The 22,710-nt window shown below is 54.3% G+C and overlaps 1 protein-coding gene across 1 annotated transcript in view; it reads right to left on the reverse strand.

Moving 5' to 3' along the window:
* LOC122381126 (transcription factor SOX-5-like) overlaps window positions 1–22,202 on the reverse strand; it is a 50,536-nt gene extending 28,334 nt beyond the window's left edge. The window contains exon 1 of the mRNA XM_043364959.1: window positions 21,986–22,202. The gene's annotated coding sequence lies outside the window, so the exon portion shown is untranslated. The remainder of the gene's footprint in view (window positions 1–21,985) is intronic.
* Window positions 22,203–22,710: the final 508 nt, after the last annotated feature.

Consider the following 22,710-nt stretch of genomic DNA (forward strand, 5'->3'; position numbering starts at 1 on the left):
GGGGCGAAACGGCAAAAAGGGGTCGTACCAACCCTCCCCCCTCGGCCGGCCGGCCGAGGGGGTGGGGGGTCCGACAATAGGTCCGGCGAGGGTTAAGCAGCCCCACTTCGTTTTTAGCATGTTTGCTTGTCTCTGAGATCAACAACTCAATCACAAATAATTTCTAGCACTTTTCCGGACCCCCGGCCCAGTGTGCGCTCCAACATCATATTGCATGACATCGCTGTACTCGTACTGCATTCCATTACTGAAATACATGCAACGATTGTGAATTCATCGATAATCAAATTTCAATGCAAAATAGTAGTAAATGGAAACCGTTCCTGTGAATATGCCAAGCAGCTCCATTACAAATTCAGCTACGAGCTCCCGTGCGTCACCGCTGATGTGCTGGTGACTGTTTCAGAGTCGCTGTCGGTGGCGGTGGCGGCGGCAGTGGAAGGGCTATTCTGGTCGGCACTAAGGTGCCGTGAACACTCTGTATACTAATGGCGCTATAATTTGGGGCCATCTGCCAGCACTTTCACAGGCCAACTGGCCGCCGGGCAGTTTCACGTTCCATAAATTGTTTCGCCGGGACTGAGGAAACCAGGCACAATTGCCAGTGGCCGACATTTTCAGTGGCTCGTAAAGCCCGGCCGGGCCCTCCGGGGCGAGGACGACTGGCCCTCCGGGGCGAGGACGACGTCTGTCCGTCCCTCGTCTGCCTGCCCCGGCCGGCAGGGTCCTGCGGCCGCAGAAGGGCTGTTCCGTCCCGTCTCACAGTCTCAGACCGCCGGGGCTCGGAGGCCGGCCTAACATGACAACTGCCGGAGGCGTGAGAGAGCTCCATTCGCCGCAGCACAAAACTAACGCCGTGCGGGATCATTAACAGCCCTACACCAGTTAGAGAGCTAGAGTGAGAGGTTTATCTTAGGCTATCTCGGGAAGGTTGACAGCGCTGTTACATTTTTGCGTTGTTTTCAAGGTCTTGAAAATCATGAGAGGGTTGGCATGCGTTAAAAAATGAGCAAAAATGAGAAGCTGCGATGCTTAGGGTGTTTTGGGGGGAGGGTGCACGGGTACATGGCACCACAATTCACCTTGAGAACCACAATGCTGAGCATATAATGCACGACAGTTTATGCCATTGATTATAGTTCGCATTTAATAACAAATTGATAAAGACCAAATTTATTTATTCTGTTTTTTTTCTTCTATGAATGGTCTTTTAAAAATGGCTAGGTTCTCCACTGCTCGGCCGGCCGGACCAGGAGCTGGTTTCGTTGGCAGTCACGGTGATTATCCAACAAGGCCAGTGACGCGCGCTCAGCCCCTCGGTCGGGTGGCTGGACCCAGCAGTGGAGCTCCACGGGGCGATGGCCGCCCGCTGTCCCTCCAACAGAGGCCCGGTGTCTCTCTGACCCGATATTAAACACCGCTAAACGTGCCATTGTCTGCGCACCGTAAGCAGAGGCGTCACCGAGACAAAACAGAGCGCGATCCAAACACGAGCGCAGGTCGCGCCGGCCGCACAACTGACCCGCACATAGTGCCGCCGGGGAAATCAAAGCGGCGGCTATTTGTTTGGATTTTGTGCAGCTGTGCCTGCCTGCTCCGTCTCTGTTAATTATACATTATCTTATCTGCAGGGCGTCCTGCACAGCCAATAACATGCAATGGGACCGCTCTGACCGCATGACGCTGTCCAGACATTGTCTGAGCTGGACTGTCCAGGCCGCCGGCACGCCGGCGCAGTAACAACCGCGCCCGTAATGAGCCGCACCGCCGCCGCCAGCGGCTAACCAAACAATGTAATCGGCCGGCGGGCAGCTCGTTTGGTGGCGCCGAGACCGCTGCACAGTGCATAGGCATCTCACAGGGGGGGGGGGGGGGGTCAACTGTCGGTGCACCGGGGCGGCGACAGGCCGGCCGGCCAGCGCATAGCCAGGGTAGAATGGAGAGCATTGTCACCGGTGCAGCTCCAGGGGTCTAGGGAGCGCCTATAAACACAAACTGCGCGCAGCTCCTGCCTGAGGAATTTGGGCACCCACCCCGCCCGGAAGTGAGATCATGTCGGTTGCTACAGCGCAGACATCAGACACTGTACGCAGACAGCAGTCATCCGGTATAGCCTCAAGGAAGCATTCAGAGATAATAGTGACGAGGCCGGGATAATTTTCCGGTCGGGCAACTCTCGACAAGGACTTGTGACATGAATATCAGTGCAGTAATGAAGTGTTTCGAGTAACTCAACACTAGTGATTCCATTGCACTTGTTTACATAATTTCATCTTCAAATGTGCATCACAGAACGACAAGTCACAGTACTGTATTCCATTTACTGGCATCCAATTCACCTGACCCTGTTCAATGTCCTATGTCCCTTAGCGAGATTTTTGTTCTGTGCAACGTCCACACAAGCGGCTCGTTAGTCGTTACTGAGCAGGGAGACACAAAGTGACCACGGTAAAATAACAACAGTGCTGCAGCCTGGTCACCGCAGGAGGACATTGCTCGTTAAATAATCACCCTGGTCCTCAGTGCAGTGGCGAGTGAGTCATCACCCCTGCACAGTCCCTGCCGGACTTCTCCGCGAGACACCGGTGCAATCTGACGCCTATCCCCAACGTGCATTGCGCATACTCGAATTATTATGCGTGCCTAAGCATCGGAAATTAGAAGAAATTTTGAAGAAACATTATGAAACAATTATAAATCTGCTTTACTTACTTTGTTTATCTAAAGATGTATATGTAACTAAAACACTTGATTTTTTTCATTCCATCTTTCCATCATGAGTTGTTTGTATCGTTCCCGTGAGCCAGTTCGGACACAGGCTCTGACATGCCGGCTCACCGAAACCGCACCTGCTCTCTCTCAACAGACAGGCTAGTTCGAAACCCCACGTCAGCGGCCTGTGTTTTCCCCGTGCGGAGCGGCGCCACGAAAACAGAGCCAGCCATCAGTTCAGTACAAATTGCTTTCCTTGGTGGAGACCACAAAGTTGGCTCCAACAGCGAAAACACGCCCCTTTTGGCCGCCGGCTGTTTAGAGGGGCAACAGACGGGCTGCGATCGGACGTACCACCTCCTCTATTCAGCGAGCTGACCCGCGGGGAACAAGGCGCGACATGGGAGGAAGCACAGAGGGCTGTACGGTCCGAGCTGCCGACACACAGACGACGTCAGCGGGCAGCTCAGCTACACCGTCCGCCGGCCGGTCGACATGTTTTCTGAGCTGCTGAGGTGGGGCCTCAGGAAGCGGTCACCGGATGGACGACGGGGTAGAATCATTTCAGCAGTGTTGTCCGATCGAGACCAGTTACTTTGAGCTCCTGTGGCCACAGGACCGGCGGCAACAAACCAACCATCTGTGATCTTTGGCACTGAGAGCTTGGTAACACCAAACCAACTCTAGTCCCACTTTACTAAGCTCTCAGTCAATGATGGATTCAATAAACAGAGAATCCCCAGCTGAAAGCGACCCCTTGGCCTGACAGGTTTTGAACGAAGATGCATTGACCACTCACTGCGCGCGCTCGAGTTTCAAAAGCTTATTTCCCGAATGTTGCGCATTTCATCAGCTTGTTGCACCGATGAGCACGTCAGTCAGGTCGTTACCAGGTGAGGCCGTCGCTCGGTCGGTCACGGTCGTTACCGAAGGCCGTTCCTATGCGAGAGTGATGCACTCCAGTAGATAGGGATGGGAGGGGTCACGAGCTGTTCTAAATAACAGCGCCTCTCCAACATCTCGTCAGGTCGGACCGATCGAAGTCCCAGCCTTTGGACCTCGCCATTTCGTACTTGAGTCATCAATGGTCAGCTTCATCAAAAAAAAAAAAAAAATGGTGAATCGCATTCAAGGGCAGTTCACCTGCCAGCTTATATTTCAATCGCTAGGTGGCACTGGTGGTCAACGCCTGAAGGTAGGCTGTGCCGCACGACGTGCTGCGAGAAGCTGGTCGCCCCGTGGTGATGAAATGTGCCGCGAGGCCATCGGGCATCGTATCTGCTTTTGGAAAGCAGGTTTCTTATAGAAAGAGGGAATAATCATATGTTTTAGCAGAAAGTAAATAAGGTGACGCCTCTCCGTTCACAGCTTTCTCCTCTATGACCTTTTCTTGTCATAGTTTTTAATGACTGAAATATGTACTATGTAATGTGTGCCAGGCTCGTCCTTTGGTTTCCGACGTCCTGTCTCGCTCTGGCCATCTCAGCGGACCTCGATGATTTATTCTCTGTTCCCCTGCACATGGTGCTCGTGGTCTCTGTGTCCGGTCCTCCCCATCCTCCCCTCTCCCCGCCTCCCTGTATCTCTCTCCACACACACTGAATACGTCCGGTCAACAATAAATATTCAGGCCCAGATCGGCTGCTCTATTATTGTGCCAATGGGGTATTCTGGCGGTGCGCTCCGTCCGCACACAATGCTGCATGACAAATTAGTGTGTCGCCCCGGGGGTGCCGTCGGACCCTGCCGCACTCTCAGCCGAGGAGGGAGGGGGAGGGGAGGGGTCAGTCCGGCCCTCTCACCACACCGCCGGCCGCGGACACACTGATGACGTCACTGGGTCCGCCCCGTCCATAGATCACCGCACTGACACCCACTTTGTCGGCGCACAATAACACTGACGGCGTCTGTCCGGCGGCCACAATCAGACTAATACCCGCCAATGGAACCACGCGCCCGGCCCAGGACGTAATGGAAACACAGACACTGCAGCACTGGCCACAGTGGGGCATGGAACAACGGATGGATATAACAGACAATTCTTTACATGCTCTGTACAATCATGATTATCCGTGTCCATAGCCGAGGTTCTGTAGCTCTGGAGGTAATAAATATGTTATGCTGCATCAATCATGTTCCCCTCCATCCCCTCCCTCTAGGTTCCCTCGTCTACTCTCTCTCTCTCTCTCTCTCTCTCTCTCTCTCTCTCTCTCTCTCTCTCTCTCTCTCTCTCTCTCTCTCTCTCTCTCTCTCTCTCTCTCTCTCTCTCTCTCTCTCTCTCTCTCTCTCTCTCTCTCTCTCTCTACTCTCTCTACTCTCTCTCTCTCTCTCTCTCTCTCTCTCTCTCTCTCTCTCTCTCTCTTTTTCCATGTGTTTTTCTCGTGATGTCACTTCGCAGCAGCGCCTACCTCATTTTACCTCATTTACCCCAATCCCAGCCATCCCGCCCATATCACCGCCTATCCCGCCTACATCACACTTCCCACCATCTCCAGAAGCCATCATCAGTCCCTCTAACAAACACTCCAGCACTCCCTGCACCATCAGTCGACTCCATAGCTTCGGTCACTGTGCCTTGCGGTCGGCTTCTGACCGCTCCCGACGGGGGGCGGGGGCGGGGGCGCGTATTGTTTGGTCCTCCGGGACTAGCCAGTCGAGTCGCTGATTTATGCTGATTATTATGGTAGTACATGACAATACAGATGTGTTGATGACGGTGGCAGGCCCCGGAGAGGGGGAACGAGCGAGCGACCAGGCCCAGGGGAGCTGAGAGTGAGAGAACAGCGACGGAGAGGGAGAGCGGCACGGTATGGTCACTGCGGGAGAGAGAGAGGGGGAGAGAGACGTGGTTGGAGCAGAGGAAAGCATAATAAGTTGGGAAACATAAGGGAGACAGAGTACCTAAGTAAACAAATTAAGAGACGGTGGCATGGAAAGAAATGATCAGGGAGAAGGGAAGGGAATGTGCTTAACAAACGCGAGGGATAGATGAGAGAGAGAGAGAGAGAGAGAGAGAGAGAGAGAGAGAGAGAGAGAAAGAGAGAGAGAGAGACAGAGAAAGAGAGAGAGAGGGAGAGAGCTTGGAAGAGAAATGGAGGAAAAGAAGACAGAGCAGACAAAAGGAGAAGGAAAGGACGAGAGAGGGGCAATCAGATGACAGTAGGACAATCGAAGATAAAAGCGCTAGGACAGCCTAAAGAGCGGAAAGATGCACAAAGGATCTGGGAATGGGGATTTCCGGGGATGAGAGTGCACGACAAAAGAGAATGGGAAAGACGGCAGGACAGAAGAGCCATGTGAAAAAGAAACAATTTGATAACAGCTGGCGGCCAAAGAACTGGAGCACAGTTTATAATCCACTCAGCTGGTTCAGTGGCCCCAAAGCATGACCGTTTTGCTCATGCTTTGCTTGGTAGCTATTTTTTATAGGATGGCTCCAAACCTTGAAGAAAAAAAATGCGGTTCGGGGCGTTGGCTCGTCGTATTTTTGTACTCGTCGTCTTCAACTTGTACATATTTGTTCGTGCGTGCGTGCGGGCGGGCGTGCGACTTCAAGTATTTGTTCTTGAAGTCGCACGTCGTCAGTGCGAGTCCAATATCAGCAACACACCATCGGGCAACAGGCAGTGTACGCAATCGGCCCATCCATAAGTGGCGGCGCTCTGGATGCTAATCCATCCAGAGCGCCGCCACTTAGCGCCGTCAGCAGCCGCCTGTCAGCGCGAACCACAACCGCCGGTCCCCACGACCTATGAACGTAGCATACCGGTGAACCAGCCTCTGACACGCGACAGTACGACACGATTTCAGCTCAAAGGCCTCTGCCTCGCCAGCGATGAATAATAACTGCTACATATGCTAATTCTGATAGCATGAAGGTTCAGCCATGCGAGAACTCTGTCTTTAATATCGCTCCTTGCCAATTGCAAGTCATGGAGATGATATTCAGGCTGTCACCGATGCGGTCGCGTTCGCATAGATCACAGAAGCCAGTCGGACTCGATCTGTACCGGGTCATTTGATGGCCTTATCAATCGGAAGCCGAAACTGTCTGCACCGCGAACCGGGGACGTTCTGGTTACGAATTCCCCTCGTCCCTCCCGCTCAGCCCGGTAGACAGGGACACAGGGTTTGGCCTCCCGATCGGGACGGTTTATAGCCGGCGCATCAACAATTAATGGTGGATTTATTGTGGCGCACTGTGAAGGCCGGGCACCGGAGAGAGTGGGGCCATCACACAGCTCCCATCGGAGACAGACCCAGCTCCCACGGCGGTAAAAAGGCCGCCTCAAACGGCCGCCGCTTTAAACGAATTATTGGACGGGTGGGGTGAGAGAGGCTCCCCGTTTTGCGGTGCAGCGGGACAATAGCGGCGCATCGAACACAAATTGGAGCAGTCTGTGGATGGGAACTGAGCCGAGAACAGCCCGTGGGCGGTGATTGAGCGCACTGAACACGGCCTCACAGGCGGGCGTGCTGGTCTCTGTCTTCTTGTGTTACAGGAGTACGGTCAATGTCATGCTAGATAGAAGTGAAACACGTAGCCGGTGGCAAATTACTGGTATATTTCTTCGAAAAGTTACTGCAAAATAAGCAAAAAATATGCGCATATGCTGAATTAAACAGCTATACATATGAAATATACATAGGATTTTGACGGTATGAAAATTCATACTGAACGGAACACGTGTCACCGGCAGCGGTTCGGTTCCCAGGGCCCAGGCAGCTAACGGTGATGCTCCGTTCCGTCCGTCCTGCGCCCGCCGTGTGCCAGACGAGACCTGCCTGGGACAGCCCCAGCCCCGCCAGGTTGGACAGCGGAAACAATCTGACTGGGCGACATTACAAATGGCGTCTGAGCCGCAGCCGCCGCCGGCAGCTAAGGAAAATAGTGACGATCACGAAGCTGCGTCGACCGACAAAGCGCCGACAAATCTTTTGACTGAGTCTGGCCGATTTATCAGGATTACCAGTCGACGGTGACCATTTATCACGAGGCTGTGCACGTCAGGTGTGCCCAATGCGCCGACGACGACGCCCGTGAAAGCCGCCGATCTGCCGCGCCGCCACTGCGTGAAAAATCCACCGTCGCTCCCGCCACCACCGTCGGCAGAGGCGCAGTAACGCCCAGCTCGGAATAATATTTGTATTGTGCACCGGGTGGAACGGGCGGGGCTAGTCCACTTTATTGCCGATAGATGTCAGCTGCATCGCGCGAGCCCGGGCTCAATTAGCTCGGCATGATGAAAAACGCACCTCTAAATGAGGACATCAGTTTGACTGAATTGCCAATCCCGTGATTTAGATTGTGCATAACGTACTGCAAAGCAAAGATCAGTGCTCTTTATTGCAACGTATGTTTCAATTATCTTTGACGTCTATCACCTTCTGTGCACCTTATAGAAAATGAAAAGAATCCCCTTAGAGCTGAAAGTATAACTTTGTTTATATCGGGCTTGAGTATAAGCAGGCTCTATAGCTTTCACGAACCTTCCGTCCATTTTGTAACCAGCACATTAAACGAAATGGTGCACAAGTCCAATTTCATTTTCCCATGCACGAACGATAACTTTGACGGAGGGATGTGTTTTGTCTCCGTACATTGTAACAAAAAGAAAAAAGATTAGAAAGAAATACAGTGCATCAAAAAGGTCTAAGACTTAGCACGAATCTATGCCTTATGGTCTGCCACCAGTGACAGGCCGGCAGGCGTTATGCAGCATTGTTACAACTTACATGTGTGACCCAGGTCAGAATCGGAGAGGTCGGCGAAAGGCGGACGCTCAACAGAGGCAGCGGCGAACCAGTTCAACTAGGTCACAGAGAGCAAAGTGAATTGAAGAAGCATTGAAGAAGGCTGCGCCCCGATTAGACCACCACCTCCCCAGAGCTGAACAGCACCCTAAACAAGACGCCGGTGCAGCATGGCACCTTTGATCCATCCTTGCCCGGTAGCAGTCGTTTGCACTGCCGCTGGCCCGCTCAGGTGAATCACAGATCACAGATAAACGGGCAGAACACAGACGGTGTTCCTGTCGGTCGGTCGGCTGATAAGCAACTTACCATCCGCAACAGTGACCCCGTTCTGAGCTGCAACTGTGCGTCACAGTATTCCTATTTTGGTCCACACCAGCCCACGCTAGCCCATGTCTCAGTGATCAGTCTTCACCACTGCACTGGCGTTATACCGGGGCCGCCACCTCCACTAGACACTACTCGACGCAGACTGACCCTGAACCACCACTCCGCATGGGAGGACCGACGGGCCGCCACACAGTCGCACAGACCGACTGGGCCGCTCCGCGACGGTGACGACCCGTCGCCTGTCAGTCCTTCGCGTCGGCCCGTCAGTCCGTCGGCCCGTCAGTCCGTCGGTCCGTCCCTCCCCTCCCCCCTCCCCTCCCACGGCCGTTGTCTCACCATGTGCGCGCCCCACTCCCCGTGGGAACAATGCTCGTCTATCAGGCCGGACTGGGTCGGGCTGTTTGCACAGATGCCTTCAGGGCCGCCGGAGGGGGACGGGACGGCAGGGGAGGGTGACACCGGAGAGGTCTCGTTACCGGCTTTGTCGCCGGGCTTTGTTGTCGCACCAGCACGACACACGGCCATTGTTTCTGCCCGTGTCGCCGGCAGGTCCGGGCTGACGACGGGGAGGGAGAGGGAGCAGAGTGTCGGTACCGACGACATACCTACTGCGTAGGTGAGACGGCGTCTTTAGAGGGTCCCTGTCTTGGCTTGAGCTTGAAGAATAACTCACGGTGAGTCAGGCGTTCAAGCCCATCAAAATATATTTTATATCGGGCGACAACTCAACAGTTGTGCGACTGCACTTTTCCTCTGTTTTAATTGTGATTCCACAGAGCGCAAAGAAAGAATTCACCCACCTTCACCGGAACAAAGGCACAAACTTTTGGCTGGTTAGCGCCGGCATTTAGAACAGCCCAGTGCGCGAATTCAACAGCAGGGCTGTGTCCATTGTGGCTACGAGCGACGGCGCTCTCGAGGGCGTCTTGGAGCGACTCCGTGTGGTGCGAATGGTGCGAGAAGCGCGGGGACGGAGGGCGCTACTGAGGGCTTGGCCCTATGAAGTGTGGACTGTGTCTTCCTCAGCTCCCTACGACGGCAGCCGAAACAAAACGACAGGGGAACGGTCACCCGGGTCGAAGAACCACGGGTCATCAAATGGACCACGGCCAATCGAATAAACGGACCGCAAACTGGCGGACCGACACCGGCAGCGGTGCCACGGGACGGCTGCTGGCAGTCGCAGGGCCCACGATATTCCGCTCCTCGACAGGCCAGCCTCCCGAGCGGACGGTCCCTCCCTCCGTCCTCTTCCTTCGGGCGTGAGAACGTCACGAACTAACGAGCGGCGCGCTCCGATACAGAACAATGCGCCGTGTCCTGAGAGGAGCGCCGGCCCTCAGACGAGGCCCACATGTGCCGCACGGGACGCGTCACCGACAATGGTGGCATCACTCTGGCCCGCGCACAGTGCGCCCCCAAACAAACACAGTTTTTAGCAGCGACGCCGACAGAGTGGAAATTTGTAAAAAGACGTGCTAAATGCAGGTGACAACTGTTCCGGCCGGGGCGCGTCACTGTAAAATATGCTGTTTGGTGCCGGCGCGTCGACTGCGTTGTGTCAGCGCGCGCCGCGATACTCGCGCCCATGTCGCCCGAAACGGCGCACCGGTGAAGAGGGCGGCGACAAATGGCGCACTTGTGTCCTCGGCGGCGATTTACGGCGACATTGTCGGAGCGGGCGGCGAGGGTGGTGCCGGCGAACGAGCTCTCTAAATAGGCGGATGGCGCTGTCGAACGACCTCTTTTGCACGGTGACAGCGGACGCCAATGGCAGCCCTGTGAGCTTTCAACGATAGCGAGGAGGAGACAACGTCCAACCAAGAGACTTCAACCAAGAAGAGACTCAAAGCGTCTTACCTACTCCTACCTTTGGTCAGCTAATCGCCTAATCAGAATCAGAATCAAGTGAATTAATAGCACAACTTCTTGAGTAAGGAACATCCTCTAGACGTTGACATGAATATTCGTTGCCGACTCAACTACCGTATCGCCATGACTGCAGCGAGCGTCCTGGTTTGTCGAGCACCACCAATGAGACACCTGTATCGGTGCTAGTGCAGCCGGTCGAGCAGTGCGGTAGTGTGAGCGAAAAGAGGCAGGGACAAGTGGAGGAGAGTTGAAGAGAAGGAAGGCATTGGACGGGAGCTGGTCGGTATAGAGCGATTTGTGGTAAAGAGCTGCAGTCTGCTGAAAATGGTGGCCACAGGATTGGGGAGTATTTTGGTGAAACATTGGTTTCTTCGTGAGGAGATGAAAAGAGAGAGAGAGAGAGAGAGAGAGAGAGAGAGAGAGAGAGAGAGAGAGAGAAAGAGAGAGGGGGGAGGGGAGCGGCCTGGGAAAGGGAACAGCCTGCAGAGCGGCCCGCTCATAAGTAAGCCGGCAGACATCCGACAGGATGTGTTGTCGGCTGCGGCTGATATGCGCGGCACGATTGTCGCCCGCCTGGGCGGCGCCAAATAAAGAGAACTCTGTTTACTTTCGCCCCGGCCGCGCCGGGAACCGGTTTAGCTCAATGCCTTAATTCACAATTATCGTCACGTACACCATTCTGAGGGCTTCTTTATTCGCCGGCGCACGGTGATCGTGCCATTCAGCCGACCATTCTTTTTGTTTATCGCTAAGATCTGGGAGGGCATTCTGATGCAAATGCGGCGCGGCGGCCGGCGGCTCGGCGGCGGTCATGGCGCAGTGGGCCGGCGGCGCATTCCTTGGCTGGCCGGCGGCTCGGCCGGCATTTTGTCCCGAAGACAATGGCTGCGTGGCGAATGGATTAGTATTCGGAGCGGTGCAGGCGGCCGAGCGGCGCGGTCGTGGACTCCATGCCGATATGCTGCCGGACTAGGTGGGAGACGGTGGAGGGCAGAGACGCGAGGCAGGAGAGAGGGTGAAACTACGCCGCCTGCCGTGTTTTACCGTGGGGTGATATTTTACCGACAGACGGACAGAGTCCCGGCGGACCAATAACAGACCGTTGCAGACACACACACACAGACACACACGAAACGGGACAGGTTACTTGGTAATCGGCACAGGCCTCCACAAACGGTGGACTGTGGCTCAGAGATACTCCCAACGCTCTGTCCCATCGAATGGGTGTGGCCATCGTACGGAGTGGAGTAGGCAGGCACTGCACTGGCGCGGTTGCCCCTTGCCAGACAGACACCAGCTTGATCAGCCAAGTGCGCCCAGCGAACATGCTATCATGACCGGATCAGTTGAATCCAACGGATAGGTACAGCGCTCCAGTTCTAGCCTTTCTAGAGGCAGGTGTGGGAATTGTGAAATATTTGGTTACACAAATAGAATTCCACCCGGTGAAGCTAGAGCAGCCAAGAATGTCGCCAAATGACGCTGGATGACGCGCAGATGACACAGTTGGTAGAGGCGCCGAGCCGCCGCCGCCGCCGCCGCTGCATCGGCGGCATTTTTCCGGCGAGAGCGGAGTCTTTTGTCCCCTGCTAGCGGCCACTGAATGGCGCCTTGTATCGCGCTCCTTTCCTAGGTGGATGATGAAGCAAATCGTTTGTATTGGCAACTGGAGCCTGAACCGTTTGGCAGAAATTAAATCGTCTGTTAAATCGTTCTTTGGATACTACAACTCTCGAGAGGAGTATCACTCTTTTTCCTTGCCGCTTTGTAACAATGCACAACTTGAACAAGAGGCCAAAAGTTTCTCTTTGAGCGGATGCCGAGTCAACAAGCGGCCGACTCCGGGGCGGCGTTTCCTATTTACTCAGTTGACAGGGGGTCAGAAGCGCCGCGGTTTACAAAGCCACGCTCAGCGCGACACGGCATAAATGCCGCTGTCGCTCAGAAGTATGCGTCGCTGATTGTAAGGCCAACTGGTTACGTCTACATACAGTAGTAGTAGTACAAACTAGAATGTTGTAATGCTCAAAGCAAATGAGCTATAATGTGATTGTTAAGGCTTTTTTTAAGTGTGTCTCCATGTCTGTTTTATCTTCGGCTTCATACATGATTGCATATGCGTAATACATTACACAATATACATGTACAGTGCACTTATGCGTTACAGTGCTCACCCATGCGCCGCACATGTTCTGTCGGCTGAAGAAAAATATCCACTATTCGGCTGTCTCTGTTCGCACCAGGGTCATACTGAGTAGTGAAGTGGTGCTTCAGGCAGTGTCACCAATGGCGCTGGTGACGCCTATTGTTCGCCAATTGCAGCAGTTGTGTCACTGACCGACGACCAGCCAGGGGAGGAGGAATTTCACAGCCTCCACTGCTCGTGTAGAGGTCCAGAAACAGTGACGAGGGCTATGAAGGGTGCTTTAGAAAGTATACCTCAGCTTTGAAATCATAAATATATGGTCTCTGCTGCCAGTGTAAGAAGGTAGCGACCAGGCGACAGGCGACTGGTAACTGGTTAATTGTGAGCAGCTTTTAGAAAGTGGGATATCGAACGTCGCGACACAACTGATGGTAACGCGAGTCAGATATAAACTCCGGATCTGCTTGAGAGTGTGCCTGATCTGAGTGATCATCAAGGAGATCACCTGATCAGGAGACGAACCCGAGGGATTGAGTCTCCCGATCTCTATTCCTTTCCCATGATGTTCGCTCCATAATCTTCAAGCTTATTCCTGCTACGAAACGGAGGGCTGGCTAACGAACGCGGAAGACGCAGCCTAACCACGGGCCGTTGAATGATGTCTGACTGTATATGTCGTCGCCCTTACTAACAGCACTGGCAATAACATGCAACAGAGCCCATGGAAGTCAGTATGCTATGCTGTTCTGAGTGTCCGTGCAAGATAGAGAGAAACAGAGCTCGAGGTCAGTGCCGTCAGCGTTCAGCGCCGGCCCGGTGTCAGTGTTTTCTCAGGGAGCGAGGATGACTGATATCCGGGGCTTCTGGCCGCCTTTACAGCGGCAGTCGGATCTGCATGTCCAACCGTTCCATTTAGAGTCAGAGACGTGTCATTGGAGGGCTGGATAAATAAAGTGCTTGGTAGTACAGCGCGCGCCTGTACCTAATCAGCCCCAACCCACGGGTGAGATCACTGCGCCGCCACTGGGTGGTCGCTTTGATCGGGACGTGTCCCAGTCAAGGTATGTGTGTTCCCCGCCCGGCGAGGGGGCCGGCGCGCCGCCGGCGCCGCACGCGCGTCACGGCATCGCTCCTGCCGCCGTCGGTCGACAATTAATGACGGCCCGTGTTGACTTTTCAATGGTGCGAGTAATGAGTGGCTGTGAGCGCCGGCCGCCGGCCCGGATTTATACGGCTCAATAATGACCGGTCGCCTGTCAGCGCGGCTGTCAATCGCAGCCCGGCCGCCGACCGATCAGCATGTCATAAATTGACCGCGGCTCCCCGGACGGCGCCGGCGACCGGCCGCTAAAATTAGCGGCCGAGATCCACCGCAGCGGGATCGGAGCGCGTTTGAACCGGGGCGGTTCCTGTGGGTGAGTTCTGGCCCTGAGGATAGTCACCAGTCACCAGGAATCTCGTATCAGTCACACGTAACCAGTCATTCACACATACCACATTACCACCATCACTCATCCACTCTCAGTCACCAACCCCAGTCATCAGCATCAGTCCTCAGTTCCCAGTCCCCCAGTTACCATACATTAGACAATAGTCGCCGATAGAAATTATCAGAGGGTCCTTCCCAGCTAATAGCAGTTTCACATCAATCCGGATAGCCAAACAGATAAAGCCCTGGCGTTTTTCACAATCCACACTCATTACTACACTCTAAGCTGGGAAACGCCACGATGAGCTTAAATCCCGATTGTGAATGGAGAATGGCATTGGTCACGAAATGCCAGAACATTTGTTACTCTGAAAGCACCGCGCATTGTTCCGTTCCGCGTGCCAGGCGCTGCATTTTTCCGGACACACGGCTCCGGGCCCGGGGAGGGTGCGCGGCAGGTGTCGATTAGAGTCGGATCGAAACTCGGACCATTCCGGTCGAGGGTCGCTCGGCTGTGCCTCCCCTCCACGGAGCTGATCCCGCTCGGGAGCATCCTCCATTATTGTGATAGCTCACAGAGACGGCCATCGGATATCTGTGAATCGGGCCGGTCGGCCGGCCGAGCCGGGCGCCCCTTTGTGCTCGGACCACAGGACTGACACACCGGTATCAGTGGCGGCGCGCCCGTCGGCAGGGGCTTTCAGTCGACCTGCGTCACCGCTGAATCGAGCGCACCGACCCGGTGGTTCTGCGTGTCGGTACCGTCACACACAGGCACACAGACAGGCGCAGCTGACGTCACAGCTGACAGCCGTTGTCCATTGGAGGCCGCCGTGCACCATTAGGATGGGTTACACAGATAATGTGAGCGGCGACATCGCATCAGTGCGGTTTTCAGAAGCAGCCACATCAGGTTAAATGGACAAGAGCGAGACGTACTGCCTGCTTCGAAACCATTGGCAACGGCGGAAACAGCAAAAGAAAAATGATGTGTATTGGATGGATCTATGATTAGTTCTCCTGTGCACTTGTAGCTATTCAGTAGGTACCAGTTCTCTGCTTTGCGTGGGCTTTTCCAAAAAAGTGCCTATCCCCGCGAATGAACATGAAATGCTGGGTAACGTGTACCCAATATCTAGATAGAAGCTCAATGGATAGATATCCGGTAGCAGTCGGCTGCACCATCTCACATTCCTAGTTCAGTGCCCGATCTTTGCATCATTGAATCTAACACACCTGAAGCAGCCAACGTTCGAATGCTCCATGGTGATCTGTAGCCCGTTCTGTTACAATTCTCTTTGTCACAAACCCTCTCAGTTACCCCTTCCCAAATACGAGAACACGGCGGCCGTCTCTGGTGGCGGCTGTAGGCCATGGTACCTACCTTCTCTAGCCACCTCTCTGGCCTCATCTGCTCTGCTGTAGCCTCGTCCCGTCCTCCACAGCCCCGTCACCCCCCCCCCCCCCCTCCGTTGCACGGGCCGCGTTTCCGGCCCGACACGACGCGCTGCCGCCGACCACGACGCATCAACGGCGCCGGTGGCTTTTCATCCCGCTTTGTTTTCGGTTGGCGGACGGCGGCGTATTTACGTTGGCCGCACGGCAGCCGTCTTCCGCCGCCGCGCCGGGGAGAAAAAACACGGCCCCGGGGCGGCGCAGGCTCGCCCCGGCCACGGCACGATACGATCGAGCACGATCGGCGTGAGTGAGCCAGTGAGAATGCAAGGCATCCCAGCAGCTTAGGCTGAGAGGCTCCTTCGGCTCTCTGAGAGCTGACCTAGCCCTGAGTCACTTCTTAATCCACCCGAGGTATCAAGGAGCTGGGCGGACCACCCTCTGACCCTGACCGAGCTCCCCTTCTCTCCTCCAGTCTATGTAGTGCCGTGCCCCGTCCCGTCCCTCCCAGTCCCCGTCCCCGGGCCGGATGGTCTGAATGGGCGGACGTCACCGGGAGACGCCGGCGCCGCTGCGTCTGGCTCCGTCCGCGGCTCCGGCCCCGGGCCGCTGGCTCCGGGCCTCTCCGGGTCGCTCCGGGCTGGACGGGCCGCGTGCCGGATACGGTGGCCGCCGCCGAAACTGGCCGCTCAGCCGCTCAAACTGGCCGCTCAGCCGCTCAAATTGGCCGCTCAGCCGCTCAAATTGGCCGCTCAGCCGCTCAAATTGCCGCGCCGCTGCCAGCCGCCCCGGCGCCGGAAGCCATTGTGCGGTCGCTGCGAGCGAGCGAGGCAGCTGGGACGGCATGACACGGCCGTCGGATGTCACGGTATGTGACGGGGCACACCGCCGACAGGCGGGACAGAGCCCGACCAGAAGGGGCACACCGTGGTCAGGAAGGACACTTCGCGGTCAGGAGGGCGCGCCGTGGCCAGGAGGGACAGGACGTGGCCAGGAGGGGCACATCGCGGCCAGGTCGGACACACCGCCCGGACACATCAGTAGGGACAGGCCATGGATAGGAGAGTCACACCGCGGCCAGGACGGGCGCGCCGTGACCAGGAGGGAAACATCACGGTCAGGAGGGACAGAACCCGGCCAGGAGGGGCACATCACGGCAGGAGGGGCACACTGCGACCAGGAGAGGCACATCGCGGTCAGGAGGGCACCCCATGACCGGGAGAGGCACAACGCGGCGCAGGAGGAGCACACCGCGCTGCTAGGAGGGACACGCCGTGGTCAGGAGAGGCATGGACGATAGTCGTCCCAGCGCCGTGGAGCTGAGGTCAGCATGAGCACAGGCTGACCAGCCGGCAAACCTTGGCTCCCCGGCTGTGGCACCTTACTCTCGGCTGTAACTTAACCAATATCCCCCTCGACTGTAGCCACTGTCACAGCTCCACTTCCGACAGCGGGAGTGACATTTTGGGACATTCCGGCCATCGCTGCGGCAAAATCACACTGCGGCTGCAGCCAGTATTGCAGTTCGAAACAATTGCAGTAACATATCATATGGATTCTATACACAGTCTACCGACGAGGCTGAATCACCTCTCTGTTACTGGTGAATACTGGATTGGTATTCTTTCCCTGAGGTCAAAACACGAAAGCGATCCGAGCGAGGCTTGTGGCTTGAGTCTCAGCCAGCGATTGACATAACCACATCGGTAAACTCCGGGTGGATGGCAGTATTGAGAACTGAAGGGAAGGGGTCAGAAGAGTTCACGAGCTAGGCACGGCCTGCCCCACTCACTAACTTCGTGTGTTGTGTAAGTTAAAAGGCGACCGCTGATACCGAGCACCGTTCCTTCGGGTACCAGAAGCTAAAGCGCCTGGAAATAACAAATGAAGTCGGATGTGATTTCAATAGAAACAGTTGTAAAGTTTACAGAGTTGCCAGGCCCGTCATTTGATGTATAGTGTCTCTAATGTCTTCTGTGCTCATCTTATATTAAGTCGGGTAGGTAAGTACCACATATGTCAAATGAATTTGAAGATATAGCGATAGGCTTTAGCATACGAGTATGACTCCCATACGCCATACACGAGTGCGTAATGCGTATCACGCACTCACAATCACACATGCGTCGGCACATGGCTGTAGAAACAAAACATTGACATCAAACGCTCATTAGAAATGGAAACACCATTGTGCGTAGCAGAGTGTTTGTTCAGCCATATGTCACAGTGTGCACTGATAGGGAAGTGAGGTGGGACACGCCGATTCTCTATTTGCAGAGCGCGTGCTACATCTGTTTGCGAGGCTTTGTACCAACTACCGATTACAGATGCGTCAGTCGCTGCTATAAGTCCTACCAGATTGACTAGTGGCCAATACATGAACCGTGATCCATTGATCAATTGTCATTGGTCAGTCTCCTATCACAAACCCGGCCTCGATAACTAATCGATGTTCAGGAGCACTACAAATCGTGATATTTATCCACACGCCCGCAAACTACAAGACAGGTAGTTTGCGTCGGCTACATCTCCTTCCTTCAGAAGACCCTTGCATCGCACAGTCTTTGGCCGCGAGACATATTAGGTCGAGAACGGACCCCGGGTCTTGGCTCACCGAGCTACGGCAAGTTTCACACAGATTGCAGTAGCGGCGGAACACCTTCAATTAAGGGGGGGGGGGGGCACTGCCGACTTTTGGTCCCATTCTTTCCATGCAACGCCCATAGGGCTGATGTTAAAATGGCAAAATCAAAGGGGGGCACGGTGCCCCGGTGACTCTCACGTTCCGCCGCCTCTGACAGATTGTCCACCCGAACGGCCGCGTCGCAAAATAAAGGTCCGAAATTTCTATCCCGGGAGCTGAACCAGTCAGTCGGCAAGCTCTATGCCACAATGATAGAGCGTTGACCATTGCTGATCAGTTGGGACATCTGCCTGCACAGTCCGCCGCTGGTGGGATAAGCATACGGCTGCTGGTAGCGTTGCTGATCGTTCCAGATCGAGCGTTCGCCCACCATTTTGATCGCGACAGAAATTGCATTAGAAAAGGCGGCTGGGGAGAAGGGCCAGTTGGCGATAAAATTGGCCAAGCAGCTCACGCGCAAGGGCTATCCCATCTCCAGACAGGACCGTGAGACGCTCTTAGAAGAGCTCTCTGAGGCTCAGAGCCTTCAGTGGCTCAGTTCTGAGTCGACGCATGGTAGATGACAGGTCGACGTGCATTTTCATGTAGGACGGCGCACCAGCTCAACGCTTTGCCAAGGCCCATGCGGGGTGCGAATCGAGCATGCCGGACTTCTGAAGGAAGGGGATGTAAACGACTACAATCCGGACCAAATATTGATTGAGGAACTTTGGTCTATCGTCCAGCAGGACCTGGACAAACAGAAGTTGGTGGCCAGCCTCGACGCCCCGCAGCTATATACAGCTCAAACGGGCGTGGTCGAAAATCAAGCCGTCTGCGCTGCACAGCCTGGCTGCCAGCATGCCATATTACAATTGCGCGTAAATCCCTGTTCGTGGGGAATATACTGAACGTTAAAAAGAGTCGATATCTTTTATAAAGCAACTTACAGGGCACATTCTTTATAGGACAAAACGTATGCCGGACCCTGCAAGTTCCACACAATGTTCAATGATGATCTAATAATTCGCTGCAAGCGTGAAGTGGATTGGTAATGAGCATTGATGCAGCAGCCGTAGCAGCACGACAGCTATATTACACGTATTACAGCTGAATGATCTCAGTGCATGAAGCTTATTGAATTTTTTTCTTGTCTGTTTTTTAATCTTACGTTATTGAAAAGCTCTTCAATTTATGTCACCTGTTTAGGCAATAGAATTTGGAAATTGTAATTCCTTTATGTGCATTTATTGGAGTGTTATTATCTTTTAGACATGTGTACAGTTGCTAATTGAATGGGCATTCGCAATCTGAAGGAAGGGGCACACTGCCATCGTGTTCGTTATGCAACAAACACCTGTTCTTCATAAAAACAAACATCCCAACGGATTTGTTAGTTATTGTGATCTTAAAGATGTTGTGTTTGACCTATAAGTGAAATGTCTACCAATTATTTGCGGCTCGTTTTGCATAATATTTGAAGAGGTTTTTACGCACAGTTGCCTCGTTAAGAAAATGTTAGACACTGTCCTGGCAAGCCATTTTCCCCATACCTACCCCACCTCGCTGACATTTAAATTCCAAACAATGCTACAAACTTAATTCCATATTATTTTGCATTTTCCATTGCATCCTTGCTTGATTTAAAAAGCTTAATAGTTAGGTATATAATAGTTCACGTCGCACCTTTGGAAAGTATTGCTTTATTTTCAAATGTAGATGAAAATATGCGAGGTGGGTTTAAAGTCATTTGTATGACTATTGAATAAAAATAGGTACCTATCATGCACTCTCAAGAGCAGAAAATTCAGTGCAACCGTGCGTTGTTCCCGTAAAACTATCTTTCACAGGGGGGAGGGCGAGCGAGCAATGATCTTTGGCCAGTGCGTTTGTGTGGTCTACAAAGTTGCGTTATTAATTTGGTCTTACATTAGAGGGACAAATCATTGGACATTTGTCACATCTGATTTTCCAGAGCCTTCAACATAAATTTGTATAAAAAACGATGATTAAGTTAATATTTTTGGTATTTAAATGAAGGTAGTTAATGACATATTGTGTAAAACTTCACTTGATGATATGTTTGAAGGCCCGGGGACGGGGATATGCACAGGGGCGCGGGAACTACTTTCCGACTGGGGGGGCACACCATAATCGAGATCAACCTAGGGTACCCCCAAATCTAGTTTTCTCACCGGTTTTAGGCCACTTATTTTTCACCCCTCGGCTTTTTCAACAAAAAAGAAAACATTTGCAAAAAAGTGTGGTATTCCGTCTCAAAGCTGTGGGGGCACCGCCCCCACGGCCCCAGAGTTGGGGGGGGGCAAGCTGCCCCCACTGCCCCCCGGCTCCCGCGCCTATAGATATGCATAGCATATATTCAAGTAGGTACCTATCTCTTATCTCGAACTGTTATTCAAATGAAATAATAAGTATCCCACAACAGCTTACCAATTTAACTTCAGACGTGCCAGCTCGAATGTCAAATCCGCAAAACATATATAAGCATATATAGGCATGCATGATTGTCGTAACACCTCAAGAATGATCTTCCATTCCCAACAATGAGGGCTAGCACACATTGTGACCATCGAATTCAACGATCGGATTTCCTTAGAGGTGAAAACTGAAATGCATGGTGGAAAGTTAGACAAGTGCATAGACTTTAAATGGGAATCCATTGATAAAAAAACAGACGATTATATTTCGTATCATACGAAAGGGATATAATACTGCAATAGCAATAGGGCAATATTGCTCTTCAGATTGTACACATTTTCCATGCCTTATCAACGCACACAGTTAATTGCGGTTTGTTTGTTGCGTATGCTAGGACATGGCCTGCCGCGCATCCCATACTGGAAAAGTGCAATTGAGGCAGTGGTAAGCCTTCGAAAATGGAAGTAAAAGTGAACTAGGCATTGCAGTCAATTCCAAATTAGGCCTTTTGAGACTTCTCTGAACCATGCTGCTTTGCGTCAACAGCTATCGCGTTGGTTTACGGTTGTCATAAAATCCGACGCCCTCATAAGCGTCACTGTGTGTGCAATGATAGTCCTTCGGAGCTGAGGCTCCTCTGTCCACTCGCAGTAGTGCAGGGCAGAAGGCAGTGGGCAGTGGGCAGTGGTCAGTGGTCACTGGTCATTGGTCAGTCGTTAAAAGTCAGTGGTCAGAATCAGTAGTGAGTGGTCAGCATTAGTATCCAGTGGTCAGTGGCCTCGGGTCGGCGGTCAGCATGGCCACTGGCCAGTTGGCGACACCAGCCCAGTCACTTGCCCCGGCACACTGTGGATCCTGGGTCAGAGTTTGGGTTTATTGTTCATGAACTACATTGAGCGGTTCGTTGCTTTACAACATACTGGCACATACTACAACAACATACCCCCTTCGATCCCAAATTCCTACACATTGGGTTGTCCCAGCCGTGCGTCCGCCCGTCCATCTGTGCCTCTTCCCGTGAGTCCCCAAATATAAACCGGTCAGCGACCGGTCATCGCTGACCGGCCGGGCACGACAACCCATCGGTACCGAGATCCTTCACATAGGCGTGTCCAAGCCGCCCGTCCGTTCGTCCGTCCCTCAGACCGGTCCCCGTGCCGTGGCCACACGTGCGTCCCCCGTCGCGGGTCCCTGGCCGTATGGTGGCCACCTGTTCGGCCGTCCCGGCCCGCGGCGGCCGGCCCATCCCATGAACCGTCAAACACCGCCAGCAGTCCGCCCTTACCTGTCTGAAGGTCGCTGCTGACCGCCGATTCGTCACCGCAGACTGAACAGTGGACAGCTCCCCTCCTGCACACTGGCTCGGCGGTCACAGCCGGCGCTCTCCGTCCGTCCGCACAGATCCAGCCGGCTCCGCCGTGCGCTCCCCGCGACTGGCCGCCGCCCGCCCGCCGAGTCCCGCCGGTCGGCTATTGTCGGCCCGCCGAGCCGCCCCGGCCGCCGCGCCGCGCCGCCGCCGCTCCGCGCAAGACGTCCGCTGACGTCATGCCATTGTTGGCCAATGGGCGGCCGCGCCGCGCCGGCCGCAGCCAATCACAAAGGTGTCTTCAAGACAATGGTTTTAACGCCGTCCAATGGGAACAACAAGTGCGCGTCTATTGTGGCCGGTCGGAGGCGGCTCGGCTCGTCGGGCGGCGCGGGCGGCGAGCTGGCAGCGGCCTATACGGGCGGGCCCAGGTAACAATGGGATGGGCTAGCGTCGGTGCCCCTCCCACCGCCCGCTCGCCGGCCGGCCGGCCGAGCGGTGGCGCTCGACGGGAGGGCCGGCTCACCGTCTCAGGTGTGCCGTGGGGGGTCGGTTGGGGTCCCAGTCCTTCATACCACCACCACCTCGATTCGCCAACCGGGACTGGGGAGACGTATTCCCCCAGGGCCAATTCCAGGCAGCGTTGCGTTTTTGGAATCCGGTGCCTAACCGTAGACCCTCACCGCCGCTGACCCTGGTGCTTA

The sequence above is a fragment of the Amphibalanus amphitrite genome, unplaced genomic scaffold (assembly GCF_019059575.1).
Source record: "Amphibalanus amphitrite isolate SeventyFive unplaced genomic scaffold, NRLGWU_Aamphi_draft 000114F_arrow, whole genome shotgun sequence".
Lineage (NCBI taxonomy): Eukaryota > Metazoa > Arthropoda > Thecostraca > Balanomorpha > Balanidae > Amphibalanus > Amphibalanus amphitrite.